The sequence below is a fragment of the Mastigoproctus giganteus genome, chromosome 3, assembly GCF_048544385.1.
Source record: "Mastigoproctus giganteus isolate SK-2022 chromosome 3, ASM4854438v1, whole genome shotgun sequence".
Classification (NCBI taxonomy): Eukaryota; Metazoa; Arthropoda; class Arachnida; order Uropygi; family Thelyphonidae; genus Mastigoproctus; species Mastigoproctus giganteus.
Genome location: NC_143577.1, coordinates 132083210 through 132108058, shown reverse-complemented (window position 1 = coordinate 132108058; position 24849 = coordinate 132083210). Strand labels below are relative to the sequence as shown.

At 41.1% G+C, this 24849-nt stretch overlaps 1 protein-coding gene across 1 annotated transcript in view; it reads right to left on the bottom strand.

The window, feature by feature from the left end:
* The window catches only part of LOC150088274 (uncharacterized), a 694119-nt gene that overhangs the window by 152444 nt on the left and 516826 nt on the right, over positions 1–24849 (bottom strand). The gene's annotated exons all lie outside the window — the stretch shown is intronic.

The following is a 24849-nucleotide window of genomic DNA, read 5'->3' as shown; positions in this document are numbered from 1 at the left end:
GAATTCAAGAAAACTATTCTGTGTATTTTAATTTATTTTATTATTTTAATTTGATGTATTATTATTATTATTGTATTTTATTTTTTTTTAAGTAAATATAATCTACCCTATGTTATTTATTTCTTCTTCTTCTTCTTCTTTGGTCCTAAGCTGGCAGCTGGGGGAGACGGTTGGCCACGCAACTAGTATGCTGCTGTAGGTGCCGCAGGGTTTCGGACTTGCTCTGTGATGTTCTTCCATACCTTACGATCCATGGCGTCAGTCCTGGCCTGGTTAAGGTCGAGACGTCGGCTCTTCAAGTCATTTTCCACTTGCTTGGCCCACGTTTTCCTAGGCGCGGTCCGTTGGATGCTCCATTGGGTGGGTCGTTGTCTCCAAAGGAGTGTGGATGGTATTCTGTTTGTGCCCATTCTACATACGTGGCCAAACAATCTAAGCCTACGCTTCTGGATTTGGTCGGCAATGGTTGGTTGCTGTTGGCATCTGGCGCGGATGGTATCATTAGTGATGCGGTCGCGAAGAGAGATGCCCAAGATCTGCCGCAGGCATCGCATTTGGAATACCTCAAGTTTTTTCAAATCTAACTTGAGACAAATCCATGTTTCCGATCCGTAAAGAAGAATGGGCAGGATCAAAGTCCGGAATAGTCGGATTTTAGTCTTTGTGGAATGTTATTTATTTATCCTATGTTATATTTCCGGCGAGATGATATCTCTGCCGCTTCTTAATCCCTGGCTTAGTGCTATGAAGGGTTTTGTGAAATCTAGGTATCTGCGCGTATCTTTGCACCGTGTGCGTGCAGTGTGTAGACAAGTGATTTGTATGCTCTTCAACTTTTTAAAAATTTAAATGGTTTCTTCCCGTTTATCAAATCTAAACTTATATTAATAGATGCCTTATTGGATGTTCTTCTCGTCCCTCAACTTATGTTATGCAGATTGTCATCAGGTAACCTTTTATTTAAAAATTTTCCTATATGATATGTATATGTGTTAAGATACTCTGTCGGCTGCAGTGTGACACAAGGTCAAAGTTCTCAGATATAAAGACTTTATAGTCAACGGCAGGAAAACACAAGATCAAACATTCCTATTTTTGCAGGCATTAAGACTGTCAACCTACCTCCCTGCTAATAGCCTTACTTGGGGTTCTGGTGACCTTCCGATCTGAAGGCGATTATTAACGGAACACAATAGTTTATTCTGTCAATCGCAGCGGCCTTGTTTCCAATGCATTTTTCGGGAACAATTTCCTATACCCTAGCAGTGATTAACATTTATTAATTTGATTGCTTGCTGAACTATTTTACAGAGTAAGCTAACTGTGCTGTGTTAAATTATGCTAATTTAGATTAGTTATGGCCCTGAACATTAATTTGAATATGCAAATTCGCTACGCCCCTGGCGGTTTCAATAGGACCTATTGGAAAATTGGTAGATTTTGGTAGGACTAAAGTATAACAGCCCAAATATACCATTGATTGCTAATCTTTTGGCTACATACTCCTGATTTTCAAACTAAGACGTGATAACTGTTTTAAATGAATGCAAGAGAAAGCTCCAGTTCCCCAAGTGAGGAGGAACCCGATCCAGGATGCCCCCCTCCACAGACCACTGCTCTTAAGACCCCACTGAAGAGTGGCTATCTGTCACTAAAGAAAAAGAAAAAGAAACGTTACAAGAAGTGCAAGGAAGCAAAGATGGCCTATGCCACACTTTGTGCAGAACAACCAGTGCAGGATGAGGGGCATGTCAAACCTTTGGTGATTGATCAAGGTCCAGTTGATACGCCCCCTCGTGATTCGGTATCAAAAGAGGCCATGGCCTCAGCATCAGCCATTGCCACTGTTCCTGTTGCAGTTTCTCCATCTGCCACAGCTGCTGCATCTGCAGCCCCTGCTCTTCTCATAGCTCCTGCTCCTCAACTGCCAGCCAAAAGCACCACCCAAGTTCAAACTCCAACAGCCCTTGCAAATGCCATTGCAGCTGGGCTAAAACCCTCTACGAGATTGGGAATTCCCCCACCCAGCACTGAAATTGACAGTGGACCCATGATTGGGCCAGTGTCCCTACACCAAACAATCTCATTTCTCCACGGACATCTAATTGCATTCCTAAACAACGACTCAAATAGATTTACGAAAGTAGCTGGGAACCACATCCAGGAACTTTGGTCGAGCCTGCAGTCCATAACAACTGAGAAGCTAATAGAGAATGAAAGGCTAAAAGTAATAAATGATGAGCTCAGAACAAAAACCTCACTGCTGGAGAAAGTGATAAACACCTTTACTAAACTTCCAGCCTCTATCGACCATGAATGTGTAGCTGCCAAGGATCCCACCACCTCTGGACTTCCCATTGGAACCACATCCTATGCTGGAGCTGTCAAATCTGGCATACCTAGTTCTTCCATCCAACTCAAAGTGAGGACCCTACAGCCCCAGCCTGCAGAGAAGAGACAACAGCATCTCCTTCTTCTACGAGCAAGCGAAAACTCGGAATTAAAAACAAGCAGTGAGGTGAAAGAGTTGATACAGAACACCATCAGAAAGGAATATAAGAACCTAAAGATAAAGTCCCTCCGGCCAATCAGAAATAAAGGAGTGCTGCTGGAGACAGCTACCCAAGAGGACCTGAGGTCCATTTCAGCCAGTTGCTCTCTGTCCACAGCTGGAGTCGCCATAGCCCCACCAAAACTATCCAATCCATCCATCATAGTGACATACCTAAGGAACTGACAAACGAAGAGGTCCTAGAAGATCTGTTCCATAAGAACCTAGTAGACTATGGGTTTACATGGAATGAAGTGAAGACAGAGACCACCTTTAGATTCAACACCAAATCTAAGTCTAGTGCTACTGAACATAGAGTAATCAGCTTCAGTCCACGAATCTTTAAGCACATTCTCTCTTCAGATAGAATTTATTTAGGCTGCCAAGTTAAAAAATGCTTCCTTTGCCTTGGCTATGGGCATACCTCCCAGAGCTGTACCCATAATTCCCCATCTTTTGGTCACTGTGCCCGAAGTGGTTATGTGCATGTGGAGTGTCCGCATCATGAGGAAGAGCCCAGCTGTGTAAATGGCAAGAGGTGCCCCCGCCCCCATAACCACTCAGTCCGGGATACTGCATACCCGGAATATCAGAAGGCTCTAGAACTCGTACGGCTAAGGACCGCTGATGAATAGCCCCAATCCCATTCCTACAAGAACTAGAGGACGGGCTCCCCGGAATACTCCCTTTCCTCCAATGGATACAGTTGCCATGGACACACCCAGCCACCAATGCCTCAAAGTCATGCAAATCAATGGGCACAGGTCTCGTGCCGTTGCTGATGAGATTCGTCTGGCTGCTGAGTTGCATGCAGTGGATGCGATAGCAATCCAGGAGCCTTATGCTGCTAAAAACCATTCCAACCACACATCCAAAATCACCGGCTTCTCAATGCACACTCGAATAATCCAGCCTATCTTGGAGGACCCAAAGACTTGCATCTACGTTCTAAACAAGGATTTGGATGTCCTCGTAATACATGGCCTCTGCAATCCGCTTGCCACTTGTGTGCAGATCACATATGCCACACAGTCATTCTACCTGCTGTCCCTGTATTGTCCCCCGTCTGCTGATTTTAACAACTCACTTAACTTCCTGGAATATGCTCTTGACTTCCTCGGCTCAAAATCTCTCCTAGTTGCCTCTGATGTTAATGCCAAGTCTGAGTTCTGGTTTTGCCCTACTGCTGATGCCCGTGGATCACTTCTGGAGGACCTTGTCCTGAATAGAAACCTAACAATACACAATCAACCCAGTCCCTACACCACATACAGCAACTCTACAGGAGAATCAAACATTGATGTCACCATCTCCACTAGGGACATTGACCCCCTGGTCTCTGACTGGAAGGTTATCCCAGACTGGACCCTCAGCGACCATAGAGTCATACTTTTCTTCATAAACTTAGCCCCACTGAAAAAAGACAACCAGATAAGACTGCCTGCACTTGTGAGGTTCTCCACCAGAAATGTCGACTGGCAATCCTTTGAACGTTCTATTAAAGGAGACTTCCCTGAAAGTGATCCAAATCCTAATGAATCCATGCAAGCCAATGAATTGGTAACTGCTCTCCAGCAAGCAATCCTCAAAGCATCCTATAAATCCGCCAAAAAGAAAATATTCCTATCTATTGTCTCCACTTGGTGGACCAATGATCTCACTAGACTTCGGAGACTGGCAATGCGAACACGACGTTACTACCAGCGGCACCGGGACTGGGCACCCCCAGAAGTCGAACGGCTCTACAGTGACTACATCCAAAAGAAAAATAACTATATTAAAGCCATAGCAGCCAGGAAAAAAGCAACCTAGGTGAGCTTTGTTAAGGAAACTGGAAATTCCAACCACTGGGGTTTAGTGTGTAAAATAACAAGAGATAAATCCTTCACCCCTGAAATTTTTAACACTGTACAGGCTAACTCCCAGGAAACCTCCAACTGGTTTGATTCAGCCAACCTAATCCTTGACAGGTTGTTTCCTCCAGACAATGTTACTGAGGATCTCCCAGAACTTACAGCAATTAGAAGAGCAAATCGAAACTACGCCACCGAAAGCACAACGGATCCTTTCACCCTGGAAGAGCTGAATGCAGTATTACAGAAAATAAACCCAAACAAATGCCCTGGCCTAGACCAGATAGAGTATACCTTCATCTTTCGTCTGTTTAAACTAAGGCCGCTATACCTCCTGCTGTTGTACAATAAATGCCTCCAGGGAGGTATCTTTCCCAAGGACTGGAAAACTGCTCTTCTGTGCCTGATAAAGAAACCACACAAGCCACCTTCAGATCCTCGCTCCTTCCGTCCCATTGCACTCTTGGCAAATCTTGGGAAAATTCTCGAGCGTCTTATGGCCCTAAGAGTCTCGGCGCTTTTCCAGGCGAAAAATCTAATCTCTCCACATCAATATGGCTTCACACCAGGACGCTCCTGTGAAGAGGCCCTTTTTGACCTGGTATTACATATCGAAAACTCCGAAGCTAAGTTTGAATTGGCAATCTTTGTCGATTTTGAGGGAGTGTTCGACACTGTCTGGTGGGACAGCGCTTTGGAGCGCCTCCGGTCTGCCTCCTGTTTCCATCAATTATATAAATTTTTCCTTAGCTACTTCTCCGAAAGAACTGTTATCCTAAAATCTAAGTATCAACATGTCCTCAGGCCCATCTCTCGGGGATGCCCCCAGGGGTCGGTTTTGGGGCCTGTGGTGTGGAATATGGTTCTACAGGATTGGCTCTCCCGTTCTTTTGAGAACACCAAAGTTGTTGCCTTTGCCGATGACCTTACCATCATTGTGTCTGGAAAATCTAGGAGTGCCATTGAACATAACCCCTGACTTTTAGCCGTGAAGGGTATTGTGTACGGTATGTGCGTTTGTATGCAATAAAGAGTTCTTCTTCTATAATGCCAATCTGGTCCTATCTGATCTCTCCTCCTGGGCAGCATTCAACAAACTCCGTATTAACCCAAGTAAAACCAAAATGATGCTCTTTAAGCACAAGCTAGATCTCAGGCGTCCACCACAGGTTAAAATCTATGGAATCCGGCTACCCATAGTTACTGAAGCTACCATTCTTGGAGTGGTAATTGATCACAAACTGAGCTTCCTGCCACACCTCACCCATCTCAGATCAAAAGTCAAGAAGCTCTCTGGCTCCATTATTCGTATCTCCTTTAATGACTGGGGCCTTTCCAAGAGGACAATTCGTCTGTACTATAAAGCAGTCTTCCTTCCAATTGTCACATATGCAGCCGGTGCCTGGTTTCACCGAGTTGGCTTGGTCAAGATGAGAAACAGATTGAGTTCCATCCAACGTACAATGTTACTGGCTACCCTGAGAGTTTGCAGAACTGTTTCTACAGCAGCCATCCAAGTCATAGCTGGAACTCTTCCTCTGGGTTTGTATGCTGCTTACAGAGGACTAGTATTTAGAATCAAAAACAGCATCCCTACTAAGTTCCTTGACATCGAGCTTGATCTTGACACTGACCCAAAAGCTGAGAAAACCAGATGCTACAACGAGTTAGTGAACATCTGGCAGACCCGATGGGATACATCCCAGGTTCGAGGGGTTACTAGAAGATTCCTTCCTGATATAACCTTTACATCCTCTAATTTGGTCCAATCCTGGCTTTCCCTCACCATGGAGACTTCCTTCCTTGTTACTGGACATGGCTCTCTTAATGAAAAACTGCACCAACTTAGACCCAAGTAGCACTGAGGAGCCAAGGAAACCTGGAGGCACCTCCTTTTTGACTGTATTCTGTACGAAGACTTGAGACAAGATTTAGTGACCACCATCCCAATATCAGAAAACCAATTAGACCAGTTACTCCAAACCCCTGAACGTTTATTTGCTCTTCACAACTTTGCTATGGAAGTCTTTTCTCGAAGGAGGAGATCATATAGAGTGGTCAACACCCCTGGCATTGGGCCTGAAGTGGATTAGACAATGGTGTTTTTTTTTCCCCTCTCCTGCTCCTCCTTGCATTCTGTTTGGAGTCAGCCACTCCACACTTACTTTTATTATATATATATATATATTTTTTTTTTTATTTATTTATTTATTTATTATTAATTTTTTTATATATTTTTTTCTTTTCTTTTCTTTTTTTTTTCTTTTTTCCTTTCTTTTCTTTTTTTTTCTTTTGTTTTATTTATTTATTTTTCTTTTGTTTTATTTATTTATTATTATTTTTTTTCATTTATTCTTTGGTGTTTTTTTTTTTTCTTTTTCATTCTTTTTATCTGCCCCTCTGGAATGGGCCCCCAAAGGATCCTGACCTACCTGCTGGCAACATCATGTGGGTCAGAGTCTCTTTTGAGACAGTACGTGCATTACTGGGACTGGCCCACCTTCCCGTGGTGTGGACGAGTACCCAGAATCATCTGTCCAGGTGATTGATGCTTCTGGGTAGCCAAGTGGCCAGACACAACAACAGAAAACACACATAATACACACAAACCTACGTCACACACATCTGGCCCAATTGTAGTTGATACTGTTCTTCACAGAGATACGAGGCGGAGTTGAATAGATGTTCTAGGTGCCGCCCTTTACAAAAACACATGTCCACATGTCCACCTTACAATAGGGCGTCAGGTACCATGACGGCTAATAGGCCGGATGAACAAAGGGCACAACACATCACATAGCACATGAACCATACATTTTTTAAAAAAATCTCAGGCTTGCCCGAAACATAGAAAATACGCGGAGATGGGGGAAAGGAGCCGTTAGACGCTCAACACACCTTTCAATGGCTAGAACTTTACAATAGGTTCTAGCCACTGAAATCCCAGGAAAGTAGGTGCTGGACCAGCCAGAGTACTATATACGTAACAGTCAGCCGGCCTCCCCGTTGCGAAGTATAGGAACGTCTGGTTCCATTAGGGGCTCGGCGGCTAACAAGTCTGATGAACAAGGTTACAACATGCTACATACCACATGACCCATATACTATTAAATCCTTGGCTTGTCCGATACAGTGTACATACGCAGAGGTGGGAGAAATCCCAGGAGCCCTTAGACCCAATTATACCTATACCTATACCATACCTTACAATAAAGATCATATTTATTTATTTATTAATGTTGGAGGATAGCGTACACTTTTTTTTTAAATTTTTAATTACATTTTTAATGATCCCTCTCTCACTCCATTCCCTATCATCCAGATATTCAGTCTGTTGCATTTCTTTTTGATAGATACTTTCATGGGCACCAATCTTCTGAATTCCACCGCTATCTTCTAAACATACCGATCACGGTTTCAACTAATATACAGAAATTCGTATTCATAAGGCTGTCGTAAATTATACAAAATGATATAAGTTGCAAAGCCTTTCATTTTTGGGATCATCATCAAAAACGTCTGACTACTTTTTAACGTTTTAAAAACATTTATAATGATATCGGTTTCAGTAAATGTCAAAAAGTCACCTCGCACATCGTATTTTAATGACATTTTTCAAGAAAACTTCAGTTATTTTTAGAATAAATTTTTATTCTTTTATATTCGGGCTTGTGTCCATGAGTTCCTTGATAGAAAATAACGAAATACATAAAATTAATTTTTTTCTTCCATTTCTCACTTATATGAACATAAACACCAAAAGATTTTCATTCACCTGCAGAGCATGGAGACTTTTTTCAATACTGACTGCGAACAGTGAAAGCTCCCTAAGAAAAACAATATCGTTTTTCTTTGTTTAACAAGCTATTATTTCCTCTTTTCACTCGGTATTGGAACTCCTACATACCCGTGAGGCTCCTTTATGAGACTAGCGTTCACAAGAAGGACGTAAAACTTCTTTCGCAATATTTAAGAACGGTCAAAAAAAAACCATGTTAAGAGGTAATATCATCGAACTTCCTTGCGGTTTCTTGAGTGCCTTCAACAAAACATCTCCTCTGGATGATTTTTTGAAAAAAAAAAATTTTTAAATCTCTCTCTCTCCGTGTTTTCAGTAGCGTTTATTGCAATAGTGCAGTGCATATAAAAACTACTTCAGTAAAATTAAATGCAACAAGGTATCATATCTTTAAGAGTATAATAATCTATATAATATTGGTGTAAACACATCATAGACAACTCTTAAACAAAAAACTACGTTAGTAATTTGAATGACGCCCTTCAAACTACTAACGTAATTTTTTGTGTAAGAGTTGTCTATGGTGTGTTAACACCAATATTATATAGATTATTATACTCTTAAAGGTATGATACCTTGTTGCATTTAATTTTTACTTAAATATTATCACGTACACCTTCTGGCATCTCTCATATTGTGGGATTATCTTCGCATCTGGATTGCCATTATTGCAATACTAGGGCATATGCCCACCCACCGAAGAAGGACCAATTAAACCTTCCTCTTTCAGAAAGTCCCCTGACGAAGTTGCGCTGTTTCAAGGTATTTCCGGATATCGTAAGTTCTAGTATTAAGGGTTTTTTTTTTTTTTTTTTGCTGACCCTGCTAAAGTTTTCGGGGTGGAATTAAGTGCCTGCGGGCACGATTGTTTTTTTTTTTTCCCAAAATAAGTTTTTATATACATGAGAGGACCTTGGAATTTATTCTGGATGCAGAGTAGGAACCACGACAAGTGAGTGGGGGCTTAGTGAAATGTGTAAATTTATCCAGATTGCAGGGGTTTACTCTCCTGCCTTTAAGGAAATACCAGGTGGTTTGTAAAGACTGTGCGACAAGAGACACATTGCTGAGGGGCTTCCCGTTTGAAAACCAAGTGATACACCCTCATTTGGTAGGTAATATCACCATAGAACTGTATCTAGTTGAAATGCCGAATACATATCTGAAGAATTTATTAGAAGTTTATGGCAAAATCACAAAAATAGAAATGCATGCGTGGGAGGGCTTTCCAGAGTTATACACAGGAAAAGTCACAGTACAAATGGAAATAAGAAAGCCTGTCCCAAATATTATCTATGTAATGGGAAATCGACTACTTTTGAATTATAAAGGGGGTAGAGAAGAGATGTCTGAAATGCGGCAGTTTGGATCATTTAAGTGCGAATTGCACGAAAGGGCGTTGCTTTAATTGCAAAGAAGTGAGGCACATCAGTAGTGAATGCTACAAAGCATGCAATACATGTGGGGAGACAAGGCACAAAGTTGGTAGCTGCTCAGTTATATCATATGCAGATGCAATCAGAGGAGGGGAAGAAAGGGAGGATGAAGAGAACTTGAAAAAGGGAAACATGGTCATTTTAAGGCCACAGGGCTCCACACAAAAAAATGCTGTCAGCAGAACCAGAGAATTTAGCTATAGGAATAGAGGAGGAGAAAGGGTTTACAGATACAAGACAAGACACCCCTACTTTAATGGAAACAGAGGAAATAGCAAGAGCTCAGAAGAGGAGGGGAGAACAAAGACGAAGAAAGCCTAGGGGGAGAAGGTAAAAGAAAGAGGCAAATTGTGGAAAAGGGAAAGGACATAATGGAAGAGTTCACATGACTCTGAAGTAGAAGGGGAATTAGATGAGGGAAGTGACAAGTTACTGGTGGTGGAGCACTTAAAGAAACATGTGCCAATAGGATCAGAAACATTAACTGCCAAGTTAGTAGAATGGGAGCAGCGGCTAGGGAAACCTAGAATAGTGTAAGAGCACACTCAGGAAGGCAAAGTAGGCAACATTCAATTCATGTGGAGAGATATGTTTTTGGAAATTTAGTGGGACAGACGCTACTGGGAATAGTTCAGCAACTAAACAATTCCCGAATTTCATGGTTAGTTGGACATGAACAAGAGCTAGCTAGGATCCTGTATGCTTTGAGCATATCCCTGACACAATAGACACAATTTTTAAGGTAAAACGAATTGCATGATAATCATCGGCACTTGGAATATACGGGGCTTTGCCCAAGGGCAGGCTCAGCATCATGTATGGAAAAAGTATGTTATTACTAGGCGTAAAGATTTCATTCATTCAAGAAAGTCATTTTTTTAACAGCGTACAAGTGCGAAATTTCCAGAACAGATATAAATGTCTACGTTTCTGGGAATGCCAGGGGTGTAGGCATCATAGTCTTACCACCAATTATAGGAAAATTCTGCAATATTCAAAGGGACATAGAGGGGAGAATACTCTGTATCGACTGGACAGTAGGGTCGCACACAATAAGACTAATGAATGTGTACGCACCAAACACCGCTCCAGAGCGGAAGCAGATATTTAGTAGTTTGCATCTTTTTATGTTGGGGGCCCGATTGATTATACTAGGTAGAGACTGGAATTGTGTTTTAGACCCAGTTAAAGACAAGACAGGTACGGGGGATCCAACAGGGGGCTCCTTGGAGCTCAATAGTCTGTGCTCAAAGCACGACCTGATAGATGTATGGAGGAAAAAATATCCCATAAGTCATGGAGCAACATGGTCTAGGTGAACGGTAGGGACCCGCATTGACCGGTTATATGTCCCAAGCAAGATGGCAGACAAGATAAATCGGGTAAGACACATTAACATTTCTGGACCCCGCGCAATAACAGATTATAAATTAGTTATAATGGACTTTCCTTTAAGCTTAACTGTAGAACAGGGGAAGGGCACCTGGAGGTTAAAACCGGTGCTCTTGCAAGGTGACTCGCAGGATATTAAAAAAATAACGCATGATTTGAGAAATTCCAATTACTGGACAGAAGGAAGCTGGGCGGACTAGAAGAATGCAATAAAAGCAGTTTTTCAAAAATTTGCAAGGGAAAAGAATATGGAAATTAGGAGGGAGATTAGGAACTTCTGTGAAGTTCGGAGACTCTTAAAGTGTTGTCAGGATGGAGTGGGAGAAAGGGAAACACAAAAATAAATTCTGTTGCTATTAGAGAGGCAGGCAGAAAATGAAGCTGTCCAGATGCACATATGTTACAGAAAAGCAGATAAATCATCTGCTTCCTTTTTCAAGCAATTCAACAGATCACACAGAGACAGCAGTCTAATCCATCAGATACAGGAAGGCCCACACCAATATCAGAACACTGGTGACATTGTTAAGTGTTTTGCACGTGTTTATAAGCAAGCATATACAGCATTCAGAGGTCCAGCTTTACCAGAGAGCTGGGAAATACCAGGGTTTATGGCAGTTCATAGACAAGAACAGGATCAACCTGTCTCGTTGAGTGAACTGTCATTTGCCTTGGGAGAAATGAAAGGAGGTAAAGCGCCAGGTCCAGACGGACTAACAGTGGAGTTTTATAAAAAATACTGGAAGGAAATCGGGCCAGTCTTGGCCGTCATTTTCTCTAAATTTTTCTCAGAAGGGGTAGTCCCGGAAGGATTTATAGAAGCCCAAACCATATTCCTCAAAAAATAGAGTAAAACGGGGAAAGAAGTAGGCGAATGGAGGCCAGTATCTTTGCTCAATACAGATTATAAGCTGTATGCCAAAGTGCTAAACGCCCGGCTTAAAAGACACTTGGGGCACATTATAGGTTCCAATCAAACACATGCGATTCCAGAAAGATCCATGATGGCAAATATGTTGTTCCTAAAAGATTTACAAGGATATTGTAAACAGAAACAATACAGTATAGTGGTGGCTGCACTTGATTTAGCTAAGGCTTTCGATAAGCTTTCCCACGAGTACCTAAGAAGAGCCGACCGGGCTAGCCGAGTGGGTAAAGTACCTACCCGGCAACCCAAAGGTCGCGGGTTCGATTCCCCTCGGGCTTGGATCAAAGTATTGCAAAAACCTTGGGAGGTGCAATATGGCCACAGAAGCCGATGCGCCAACAACTACCAAATCAAAAAAAAAAAAAAAAAAAAACCTAAGAAGTTTGCTACACGCAGTTCGAATGGTTTCTTTACTAAGAACAGCTATCATGAGTCTGTACAAAGGGGCACTAACTACTCTTTTGTTTAATGGTTACAGCTCAGAGAAAATAAAACAGGAACGGGGGGGTTATACAGGGGTGCCCACTGAGCCCTGCACTATTTTCATTGGCATTAGAACCCATATTAAGGCAATTAGTTATCTCTAAAAACATCAGCGAGGTTCATTTTCCTGGCCCACACTCTGATTGCCAATATGTAGCACATTCGGATGACGTGATCCAAACTTTAGCTAACAGCATATCTCTATAAAGAATGCTGGATACTTTCAGCAATTTCAGTTTATCCAGTGGTCATTGTCTAAACAGAAGCAAGACCAAATGCCAACAGTGGGGAATTGAGGGGCCAGTGCAATTATCAGCAGGCCTTACGGTCTCAACAGCACCTATAACTATCCTGGGGGTACCTTTTGCAAAATGTCCAGCAGTATCGTCCCGGAAATTACTAGATTCTTGGGAGGATGCTCTGTCAGAGTGGAATCTAGGAATGTTATCTTTCTCCGGAAGGGTGTGTATTATGTGGACGATTTTGGTACCAATTTTGATGAACATAGTATCAATTACATCATTCAATTATTTCATGTAAAGAAAGTTAACTCGAAGATTATTTAAGTTTTTTTGGGACAGCAAGATGTGACGCAGCAGAGGCTATACTGCAAGAAGAGTGAGGGGGCTATGCAGTACCACGGTTAAAGTGGTTAAGGTGGGCATATGTGTTAAAGCACATTCAAACGGCCCTATGGGGAGCCCACGCAGCGGCTGCCTTAGTAAAATATAATATAGGGAGGTTTATTGAACTTTTAAGAATGAAACATACTGGCCCGACAGTAGAAATTATAACACCTTTTTTATAAACTAGTTATCAAACATTTACAAGAGCTATCTGCAGGGAGCCTGTACGTGGGAAACAAACTTAAAAGTTTCAGAGATATATTGGAAGTTGCCGGTGCCGCGCAGCTGGCTGAGACCGGATATGACTCAGATGTTCAGCAACCTACATCTCCATATAGGTTATGAGTCAAGAAAACACCTGGCATGGAGAATAATACACGAGCACTTGCTAGTGCAGATGAATAAAGCCAAATTTCGAGGGCATTGAGGCCGCCGTAGCCTAGTGGTCAGGCGCGCGGGTGCATAAGTACACGTACCTTGAGTGACCGGGGTTCAAGCCCGTGACTACTGAATACGGTGCTGTTTCTTGTATTCTGTCTATTTTGTGAACTCCTCTGACCGTTTCGTCGTTCCGGAGTATAAACAGAAAATTTATTTATTTTATATGAATGTTGAATGTTTTTTTCTGTAAGGCGCGTGAAACAGTGGAACATGCATTCTTCTCCTGTCCAGTCACCCAGCGCATCTGGCTCAGTGTACACAAAACAATGGGAATACCGCGCTTGACCAGGGAACAAGTACTATTCTTACAGATTCCGGCCCCGATTTCCAGAGCGATGCGCGTCCTGACATACCTCTTAAACGAAGGCAAATATCAGGCTTGGAAAATTAGGAAAAGAAAAGAAGGCCCCGCAGTGGAGGTGTCAAAATGCGCCCTTCGAATGATGCATGCCGCAATAAGAAGATTCTTAGTATTAGAATTGTTACAACTTGAAAAGCAAAAATTCTTACAATTATGGTGTTTCCCCGCACCTTTATGTTGGTTAATAGATGACAACATATATGTGCAGCTTAGGTGGTAATAATCAGTCTAGGTTAGGAGTGAACATATCAACTAGATTAGCTTAGTTGTTAGAGGAGAGGGACCAAGTCAGCTGCAGGCATTTGGCTTCTCTCCCGTATGTGCGGCGGCTCAGCTTTGAAAGCTGCATGAAATAAAAGGAGTGAGTAAGACGGGGACGACCCTAGAATCCATGTAGGACAAGCCTACTCCAGGCGGCCGCCAACTTGGTGGTCACATGGACTGGGCCTTCCTCGGAGTGTGTGTGTCAGTGGGAGAGTGAGCAGCCCAATTGGGTTGAGCAGCCCAGTTGGGCTATGCAAACATGAGCGGATAAGGGTGGCTGTCCCTTTCAGTTCATCAAGTTTTTTTTTTTTTTTTTTTTTTTTTTGAGCCATATAGGCCACTACGTAGTTCCAAAGCAGGACCCATATGGGGTCCTTATTGGGTTAATTTTACAGAAGTATCTGGAAACTGGAAAGCACGTCTGGTTTAACCAGAACGCTTATTTACCCCACTGATGAAGGCTAAAGAGCCAGATACGGCACCGGGGTGATAATTCAATCATTTTTGCAGGATTCTGATTGGGTAATAACAGTCCTCGGCAGTGGGGATACATTGCCTAGTCGGGGCATCGAGCTTTGAAATCGTGTGAAGTAAACTAATTATCCCTTTCATTTTTCTACGGCATCTTTTCCTCTCACTCTCTTACTTTCACTTTCCTACCTCTTTCTTCTTTGCTCAGTCTAATAGGGATGTTGAGGATGGCTGAGATCTTCATCCAATATTTTTTCAAAACGGTGCCGTCTGGGGGCCTGATTGGCCACTGAGTTTCCTTCAATAGGTAACAACAATCTTCTCTATTGGGGAAGCGTTGCTTATTCGAGGAATATATGAGCTTTGAGTGTGAGTTGAAGGAGCAACTGTCCCTTTCTTCCTTCTACATTTCCTTCCTCTACCTCTCCTACTATCACCTTCCTACATCTTCATCTCTTTTCTAAGTCTAATAGGGATAGTATGAGGATAACCGAGAATTTCATCCCATACTATATTTCAAAACGGTACCAGGGGGAGCCTTATGATGTCCGGGGTTTCCAAGAATAGGTAACAACAGTTTTCCGCACTGGGGAAGCGTTGCCTATTCCAGGAGTTTTGATTGGTGTGAGTTGAAGGAGTTACTGTCCTTTTCATTCTTCTACACAGTTTCTTTTCTTCTTACTATAACTTTCTCTCTCCTTTTTGGTTTTCTAAGTCCAATAGGGACAAGTGGATAGTAGAATTATTATCCCACACATATACAAGCAAGCCTTGAAACGGTACCGTCTTGGTGGCGGTGCCCACTGAGAATAAGTAACAATAGTCTTCTCTTTTAGTGAAGAGTTCTTAAAAAGATTCTGACAATGGAACTTGCTACTATAAATTGTTAAAAATACTTAGCCATGCATTAAAAAAGTTGAATTTCTCTTTCAAAGCGTGCGAGGTTGAAACAGCCCAATCCCTGAGCATGTTTCAACGTGGCAGCGATTTTTATTTACAAATAAAAAAATCAATCGCGGAAGAGAACAACAACGATGAATCAGAATTATTCTTGTGCATTAAGCAGCTCAGAATATTCCATTTACTTCCCCACCATCCACCCAAACCTTCACTGAAATCGAGACCACTGGTAAGTTATGCAAATAGAATTTTCGGTTTAATAAAAGTGAGATTCCAATAAAAATTAAGCCAAAGCTACCTTTGAGATAATATCTGCAACGTAAGCACACTTCATTCCCTGTCCGCCATCGTAACCAGTAATTCGATTAGTAACCTAATCTAACAACCTTCGTTGTTTTTTACGGCTGCGCCATTCGGAGAGTAGCGCCGTGTGATAAATGTAACAACAGAATCGATGCGTGTTCGTAAACTGCCTGGAAGGCAAGCAAGAATACGAGTTTTGTCGCGTTCGTAAAATAAAACTGATGCCCATAAAATTGTAACTACTCAGTGCCTGCAGTATATCTATATTTTTATGAAATAATCCTGTTTCTACATATATAGGTATCTTTTAGTGTTGAAGAAAACTACGATATTTTGGGAACTGGTTCAGATACGTCTCCTTTTTTTTATATCGCTGTCTTCTTGCTCCTTTCCTGGTGGCGATTTATTCATTAGTTTCCTCATTTGTATGCATACTTCGTCGAAATTTTTTTGTCGAAATTAAGGATTAATACCAGTTAATATTTTAACAACCGCTTCGTCAGTATTATAAACAAACCACCTTATTTAATCATTGGATCAAGTGGTTCAGGTAACAAATTCGCAAACACGTAGTAACCAACGAAATGTGTGATTTCGAGCATATGTAAATTAGTCTGCAGTAGTTTCTTTCTCTCTTTCTTTCTTTTTTTTTTTTTTTTTAATTTTTCCTTTTATCTGCCGAACAATTACGAGTAAATAGATTCCATCAAAGAAACTTACTGCAAAAAATGGTTAGAAAATAGTGTGTTTTGAACTTTTCATAACAGCCCACAGACGCCAAATAACACCCGTCATTTTCTTATTTTCTAATACTGAGGTAATGCAGGAGATGAGAAAGATTGATGAAGAGGAATACTGTATTCTAATACACAGTGTATCATATTGCACGCCAGGTGGGAAGGAGCAGCAGTGCGTAGCACACGCTTCTTGATTAGACCGGGGTTCGAGCCCGTCACCACCAAATACGGAGGATGCGGAAAGGTCAGGGAATGACCACCGCATATCCCGGAGCAATATGGCCTTAGTTGCTAATGCTCCTAAAAACCAAATAACAGCTACATCATATTGCATAGTTATAGGAGCCGCCTTCGAAAAACTTTTCGGCTTTCCTCGACCTTGGGTCAAATCCTGTCAGTCAAAACAAAATGTGTGATTTCGAGCATATGTCAATTAGTTTGCAGTAGTTTTTCTTTCTCCCTTTTTTTTTTTTTTTTTTTTTTTTTTAATTTTGCCTTTTATCTGCAGAACAATTACGAGTAAATAGATTCCATCAAAGAAACTTACTACAAAAAATGGTTGGTTTATCTGCAGCAACCAGAGTTAGAGATGGCGCGGTTTAATTTAGTGTGAGTGAGCCACAAGCGTATCCTAATATTAGAGGGAGATTTCAACCGAACCCTACAAAAATCTGAAAAAAAAAATCTATAAAAGAACCTTGAAGCATTAGAAATTATCTGCACCCCGTTCCAACCTCCTTAAACAATCTGGCCTTCCACAGAAGATTCACCAACTGTCCCAGAACTGCGGAACCTTGTGCACTGAGTGGACGGAAATCATGGGATACCTACATAGTAACGAGTAGGCCTATATTTTGCCTGAATAACGACCGTCACACGGCGAGGCATTGAGTCTACTAGTTCGCGAAAGCGTTTCACAGGTATTTTCATACGTGCGTGCTGCACTGCTGTCCATAATTCCATCGCATTCCTGTCTTCAATTCACCAGGATTTTAACGTTGACACTCGCCGGTCTTTGAACCAGTTCAATGCCTCAGAATATGCATTCTATGTACAGGCTGCCTGACTTCGTGCTACAGAATGCTCCGCTAAGAAGAAAATTAGCAAGCATACTACAGTTCCATGGTGGACAGCTGAACTTTCCACTCTGCGCAAAAAAGTACACAAAGCACGCAGAGACTTTCAACGGAGAAGGTACTGAATCAGAAGTCACCAGACTAAAAAATATCTATAAAGGCCAGCGGAACGAATACAAAAATACAATTTCAAAACAAAAACTTGCTTCCTGGCAACACTTAGTTCACTCCACAGGAAATTCTGATCCCTGGGGTCTATTATATAAAATTAGCAAAAACAAGTATCACTCTCATGAAGTGTACAACACTGTAGTGAACAAAAGCACAGAAACCACTAACTGCAATGACTCAGTTAAAGCCATCCTGGATCGCTTGCTTCCCCTGGACGATCTCACCACAGAAACTCCAGAACAAATATCTATTAGGAACAGCCACTCAACCTACCACCCCTCATATGCTACGGATCTCTTCACTCTTCCCGAGCTAAAGCTGGCCCTAAGCACAATAAATATCCATAAATGTCCGGGTTTAGATCTTGTGGAAAATGCTGTAATTATAAAATTTGCCGAAATCTTTCCAGAAATACTTCTATGTACAACAAATGTCTTACTGAGGAGATATTTCCTAATCTCTGGAAGGTAGCTCTGATCAAAATTATTCCCAATCCGGACAAAATTAAATCAGATCCCAAAGCATACAGACCCATCTCTCTTTTGGCAAACCTTGGCAAACTATTTGAAAGATTGTTAGCACCCAGAGTAGCAGATTTAATTGATGGTGAAAACTTAATGTCTCCATCCCAATTTGGCTTCAAGAAGGGAAAATCCTGTGAAGACGCCTTGGTCTCTTTAGTTAACCACATATCAGCTTCGAGGGCTAAATATGAAATGGCCATATTCATTGACTTCGAGGGAGCTTTCGATTCCCTCTGGTGGGAGAGCGGTCTCAATCGTCTTACCAAAGCCAAGTGCTCTCGGCAACTGTTCCAAGTTATTAGAAGCAACTTCCAAAATAGAATCATCCAAGTAATCTCGAAACAGCTTTGTTTGTTTGTTTGTTTGTTTTATGGCGCATTAGCATCTAAGGCCATAATGCGCCAAGTCAAAAAGATGTAGAATATAAAATTTAAATTATTTGTATATTATTTTAAAAGAATATACGATTTAAAACGTTTATGTAGTATAAAACGATAAAAATATTTTAGACTGAATTATTTAGATTAATAAGTTGTAAAAACTTAAAAATAGCTGACATATTGTCATTGTCGTTTAAAACCTGTCTGAGTGTATAAGGTTCAGACAGATGGCTAAAACATAAACGGCGGTCATTATAAAAGGATGGACATTCAATTAAAATATGACGGACTGTTAAAATGGTGTCACAATTTCTACACATAGGACGATCGTCTGCCCTCAGCAGATAGCGAAACTGAGGATAGCTGTATAGTGCTAAAGTCATGGAAAAATGTGCTCCAGTGTTTTGGATTTATTTGTGCGTTTTTAACGGCCCTTGAATTGTGAAAATAGGTGTCAGTTAAAATATTAAGTGTGGTGAGTTCAGGCGTTAAGTTTTGGAGGTAGGGGTTGTGTTTTTGGCAAGATATACTCGATTTTATTTTTTACAGGTTTCCAGATTGTGTTTCCTATAGTAATACATAGTCCCATAGAGTTAGCATTAGTCATTTAGCATTGTGAAATTTCCCATAGGTTTAACATGCCCCATAGACTTTACATGGGACAATATGGCTACCTAGATATAAACTTTGTTTACGTATCCAGGGATATCTCACAACAGGCCTAGAGACATCTATATGTGATATTCATCTAAAATTAACTGAATTATATTGGAAAATATTTGAATATCTAATGATTTCCTACGGAGAAAAATATTCCCATAGGTTAACATAGGATTTGCTGTGGGCTGGTTTTGGGCTAAAATTGTGAAATCTTTAATAATTAATATCTCCTTACCTATTGGGGTTGAGGAGCTCATCTTTGGTGGGATAAGTCTTGAGAAGATTACTTATTTTTTAGAATTTTTTCCAGCTCCATCTGGTGATTAGGAGCTGAGATACAGAAACGGAGTTTATTGAAAATCAAAACTTTTATGCAGATTTTTATCCATTACTTAACATAGGAAAATATATATATATTGACTCAGATTTTTTTTTCTTTAGAGGTGAGGTAAGTGTAATTAATAACAGGACAGTCAAGAAGAAGAGGATTTCATAAATAAAGATTTTTTATTACAGGAAGAAGAGGATTTTATTGGAATTTAAGGAAAATTTTTGGTACTGTTTTCTTTAAATTTAAATACATTATGGACACAGAAATTAATAGTGAGACTGTACGGGACTCAGATACAGAGGGAATTTTTACTGGTGAGTCTGGGGATAAACCAGAACCCCCTAAGAAACACAAGGGTAAAAATGTAGTCAAATCACTTAAGGGAAGTTCTAAGGGTGACAAGAGTAAGAACAAACGCAAAAAATCTGTTCCTACTGAGAAGGATCTAAGTAAAAATGATTCTGAGGGAGCTACCTCTTCTGATTCGGAGTCATCCTTGATTAAATCCCCAGAGGTGTTCAAAACATTAAAAGGTCGCAAGGTTCCCTTGACTCCTAGGGTTGTGGTTCATGGAGAAAGGGATATAAATAGTAATTCAGATAGAGACAATGTTGTTTGCCCCCCGAAGCTTATTGTGGATCCATCCGCTTCTGTGGAGCTTGAGGGAGTTGCAAAGGTTGCTTCTTCGAAGTCGCCTACTTCTGAAAAGAATCGGGGTATGGATGAGGTTCAGAGATGGGAGTCTTTGTTGAGTTCCCCATCTGATGATGATCCTGCTTCAGGACAGGTTTTGGAGGTCTTGGGAATTTGCTCTGCGGTATCTAAAATTAAAAAAGCTCTCACAGATTTTTTGTTTTCTGAATCCTGTGGGGTCACGGGAGCTGCTTCTAGTCGTATCTTGGGTTTTTGGGCGGACTTGGAGGCTGTGACCACAACTTTACTCGTAGATAATGAACGGCTCAAGGTTCATTCTGCTGACCTTGAGACCCGAGTTGAACTCTTTAATAATTTGGTGAAGACGCAAACTGTGGCTGGGAGTTTAAATCCCAGACCTAAAACGTTTGCAAAGGCTGTTGGAGATGGTTTGTCTGTGGCAGACGAACAGGTTTTGTTGAAATCAGCAGGGGATAGTGAGAGTACTCGCGGACCTCCTCGTAGAGCTCCTGAATCTCAGTCTGATCCTAATAATATTGTTATTTTTCGCCCTACTGAGGGTTCTGAGATTGATTCGAGTCAATGTGTTAAATCGACAGTGATTGAGGAGATTAAAAAAGAATACAAAAACATGAAAATTAAAAGTATTCGTCTCTTGAGAAATAAAGCAGTACTCTTGGAGACTACTTGCCAAGAAGATGTAAGTAAGATGACTGAGAATTTAACCTTTAAACATGCAGGATTGTCGGTTGAGAAACCAATATTTACCAATCCAACTGTTTTAATTTATGGAGTTCCTAAGGATTTTACCAAACAGGACATTTTGGAGGATTTGTACTACAAAAACTTTCAAGATTATAATGTCACTCAGGAGGAGGTTAATCAAGAAGTTTCATTTCGGTTCAGTTCGGGCTCTGGAACTAATGTCATAAACTGGATCATTGGATTCAGTCCACGTCTCTATAAATGTCTGTTTAAGAACAACAGAATCTTTTTGGGCTTTGGATCACACCGATTTAGAAAATTTACTGTGGTGGGCAAGTGTTTTCGTTGCCTTGGCTATGGTCATCCTTCGCAGAGTTGTTCACATAATACTGTGACATGTGGCCACTGTGCCAATAGTGGTCATATTTATGCAGAGTGTCCCAGCAAGGATAGTCCCCCTAAATGTATTAACTGTAAGAGGAGAGGTAGAGGTTATGATCATTCGGTGCGAGATAGTAAATGTCCAGAATATATCAGAGTTGTAGAGATGACAGATAGAAGAACATATAATGAGTAGTAATAATTATTTGCAATCTAACACAGAGATACTAAATTATCGTAAAGGATTAAAAGTTTTACAGATAAATGGACAGCGGTCTCGTGCTGTAGCCGACGAAATTAGAGTTGCTGCTTTTGAGGGAAAGTTTGACTTATTGTGCATACAGCGGAGCCTTATTATACGGCCCAAGTGGGAGGACTTGTATATAAGATTGTGGGATATCCGTTATCATGCAGAGTTCTTGCTGCTTCGGATGCTCCTCCAAAGTCTGCAATTGTGGTCCTAAATCGGGATATTGTGTTGACTGTCATTACTAGTGAATGTTCTGCAGATATTGTGTGTGTGCAGTGGTGGCGTTGAAGGACTTTTCTTTTTGTTTGATTTCTGCGTACTGTTCTCCTTCGGCGGACTTATCAGTTTGTTTGTATCATTTGGATAGCATTTGCTCGAGGTATGCTGAAGGTGGATTGGTATTGGCGGCGGATTTGAATGCTAAATCTCATTTTTGGCATAGCGGTGTTGTTGATTCACGTGGATCTCTTTTTGAGGATTTGATTCTATCACATAATTTAAGTGTGCAGAATTTGCCTGATAAGCCTTTTACTTATTCTACCTGTCACGGACAGTCTAATATAGATACGACTGTTGTTTCTTCTGGGTATGCTAAGAGAATATTGAATTGGGATGTGCAATCTGATTTGATCAACAGCGATCATAACGCTATTACTTTTTGTATTGCTCCTAACCCTATGAAGAGGGATTTTGGTATTGGAAATTTGAGAAGATTTTCTATGGAAAGAGTTAAATGGGATAAATTTGGGAATTATTTAAAATCGGTATATAATGAAGATTTTGTTTTATCTTTAAATTACTTGAATGCGGAAGAGTTGGTTGCTCACGTTGAATATCACTTATTCCAAGCTATGCTACATTGTGCTAAAAGAAAACAGTCTAAAGTGGTCCCGGTACCTTGGTGGTCTATAGAATTGTCTGCTTTGAGGGCCAGGGTGATGAGGGCTAGAAAATTGTTGCAGCGAGGTAGGCATTTGTCTAGACAGGATGTAGAGTTGCTTACTGAAAATTTTCGTTCCTTAAGACGACAGTATCACAGTGAAATTGCTCGCGCCAAGATGGAATGTTGGCAGAAATTGGTAAAGGAGGTGGGTAATTCAGACCCTTGGGGTCTGATTTACAGATTATCACGGGATAAATTTGTCCATGGTGAAGTCTACAATACTGTGGTGACACACGGGGTAGAGACTGAGGATTGGTATAGTACTGTTCAGCGGATAGTTGGGGAACTTTTTCCTGACGATGTGCCAAAATTGGATACAGATGATCAGGCTAGAATACGTCGAAATAACTTGGAATATGTCGGCTCGTCGGAGATAGGTTTGTTTTCGAGGTTGGAGCTTGGTATAGCTATTGAGAGGTTGAACACTAAAAAATGTCCAGGATTGGATTTGATTGAAAACAAAATACTATTGAAGTTTTTTGAGATTTGTCCAGATGTTTTGTTAAATATGTTTAATAAATGTTTGTTGGATCGAGTATTCCCTAGATCGTGGAAGGTGGCTCTTCTCAAGATTTTACATAAGCCGGGTAAGTCTCGTGGGAGTCCTCGAGCTTACAGACCGATTTCGCTTCTGTCTAACTTGGGTAAGCTGTTTGAAAGGTTATTGCTTCCTAGAATAATTGAGGTTTTGACTGCCGGTCATGCTATGTCGGATTTTCAGTTTGGCTTTAAGAAGGGTCATTCAACCGAGGAGGCGATACAGAAATTGATTAATTATGCGAAGTCTTCTCCTGAGAAGTATGTTTTGGTAGTCTTTGTAGATTTTGAGGGTGCTTTTGACACTGTGTGGTGGGAGAGCGTTTTGAATGTTTTGAAAAGGTCTGATTGTGATAGTAACCTATATGGAGTTATACGTTCATACTTTAGTGACAGACTGGTGAAAGTATGTGCAGGGCACTTGATGTTTAGTAAATATGTAGGTCGTGGATGTCCACAGGGATCCGTTTTGGGTCCAATATTTTGGAATGCCGTTCTGGACCAGTGGTTAAATAAGTCTCAAGCTATAAATTGCATACAAGTGGCATATGCTGACGATTTGATTGTGGGTGTCCCAGGTGGGTCTAGAACCGTGCTGGAGCACAGAATACAGGAAGTCCTGGAGGATCTCTCTAATTGGGCTACATTGAACAGATTGAAAATTTCATCTACTAAAACCAAATTCATGGTGTTCAAAAACCATTTTGATTATCGCCGCCCACCCAGAGTTGTGTTGGATGGGAAACAAATTCCCTTTGTGTCTAATATCAAGTATTTAGGAGTTATTATGGACGACAGGATGGGTTTTCACCTGCACGTTTCACATCTTAACGATAAAATAAAGAAGTTTATATGTTCAGTTATAAGAATTTCTAGGCGAGAGTGGGGACTCAGCAAAACAACTATGAGTTTGTATTACAAAACGATCTTTCTACCAGTTATCGCCTATGCTGATGGCGTGTGGCTGGAGGCTGTGCTTAAGAGCAGGACTCAACGTAAGTTAATGTCGCTGCAGCGATCAATGATGAATGCGATTTGAATGCGACCTATTTGAATGCGCCCTATTTGAATCTGACCTATTTGAATGCGCCAAGGACTGTGTCTACGGCTGCGCTACAAGTGATAGCTGGCTTGTTACCTCTGGATTTATACGTGGTATACCGAGGAATGATGTACGCGATGAGGAAGGGTATCCCTGCCCAATATCTAGGGTTGTCTTTAAATCTGACGGCTACAGTTAAGGAGGAGAAACTTCGTATTTGGACTGGTTTGGTTGGAATATGGAGAGCCAGATGGAGTTCTTCCGAGGTGGGAGCGATAACTAGAAAGATTATTCCAGTGGCAGATTTTGCTATCTCTAAGCAAGTGTCGTCGTGGTTTTGCCCCACTATGTATACCAGTTTTCTGCTGACAGGACACGGTTCGATCCGGGATAAATTGCACTCTAGAGGATTGGAGCCAGATCCATGGTGTTCTTGTGGAGCGATAGAGACTTGGCAACACATACTATTTTCTTGTCCTTACTATAAAGTAGAAAGGCATCTTTTGAAAGAACAAATATCTAATTTTGATGAAGATAATGTGCATACATTGGTGCAAGCAGTTGACAACTTTCAGGCCTTACAGGTGTTCGCAAATACTGTGTTTTCCAGAAGATGTATAATAAGAAACTTTTCAGACATTGAACTGGCC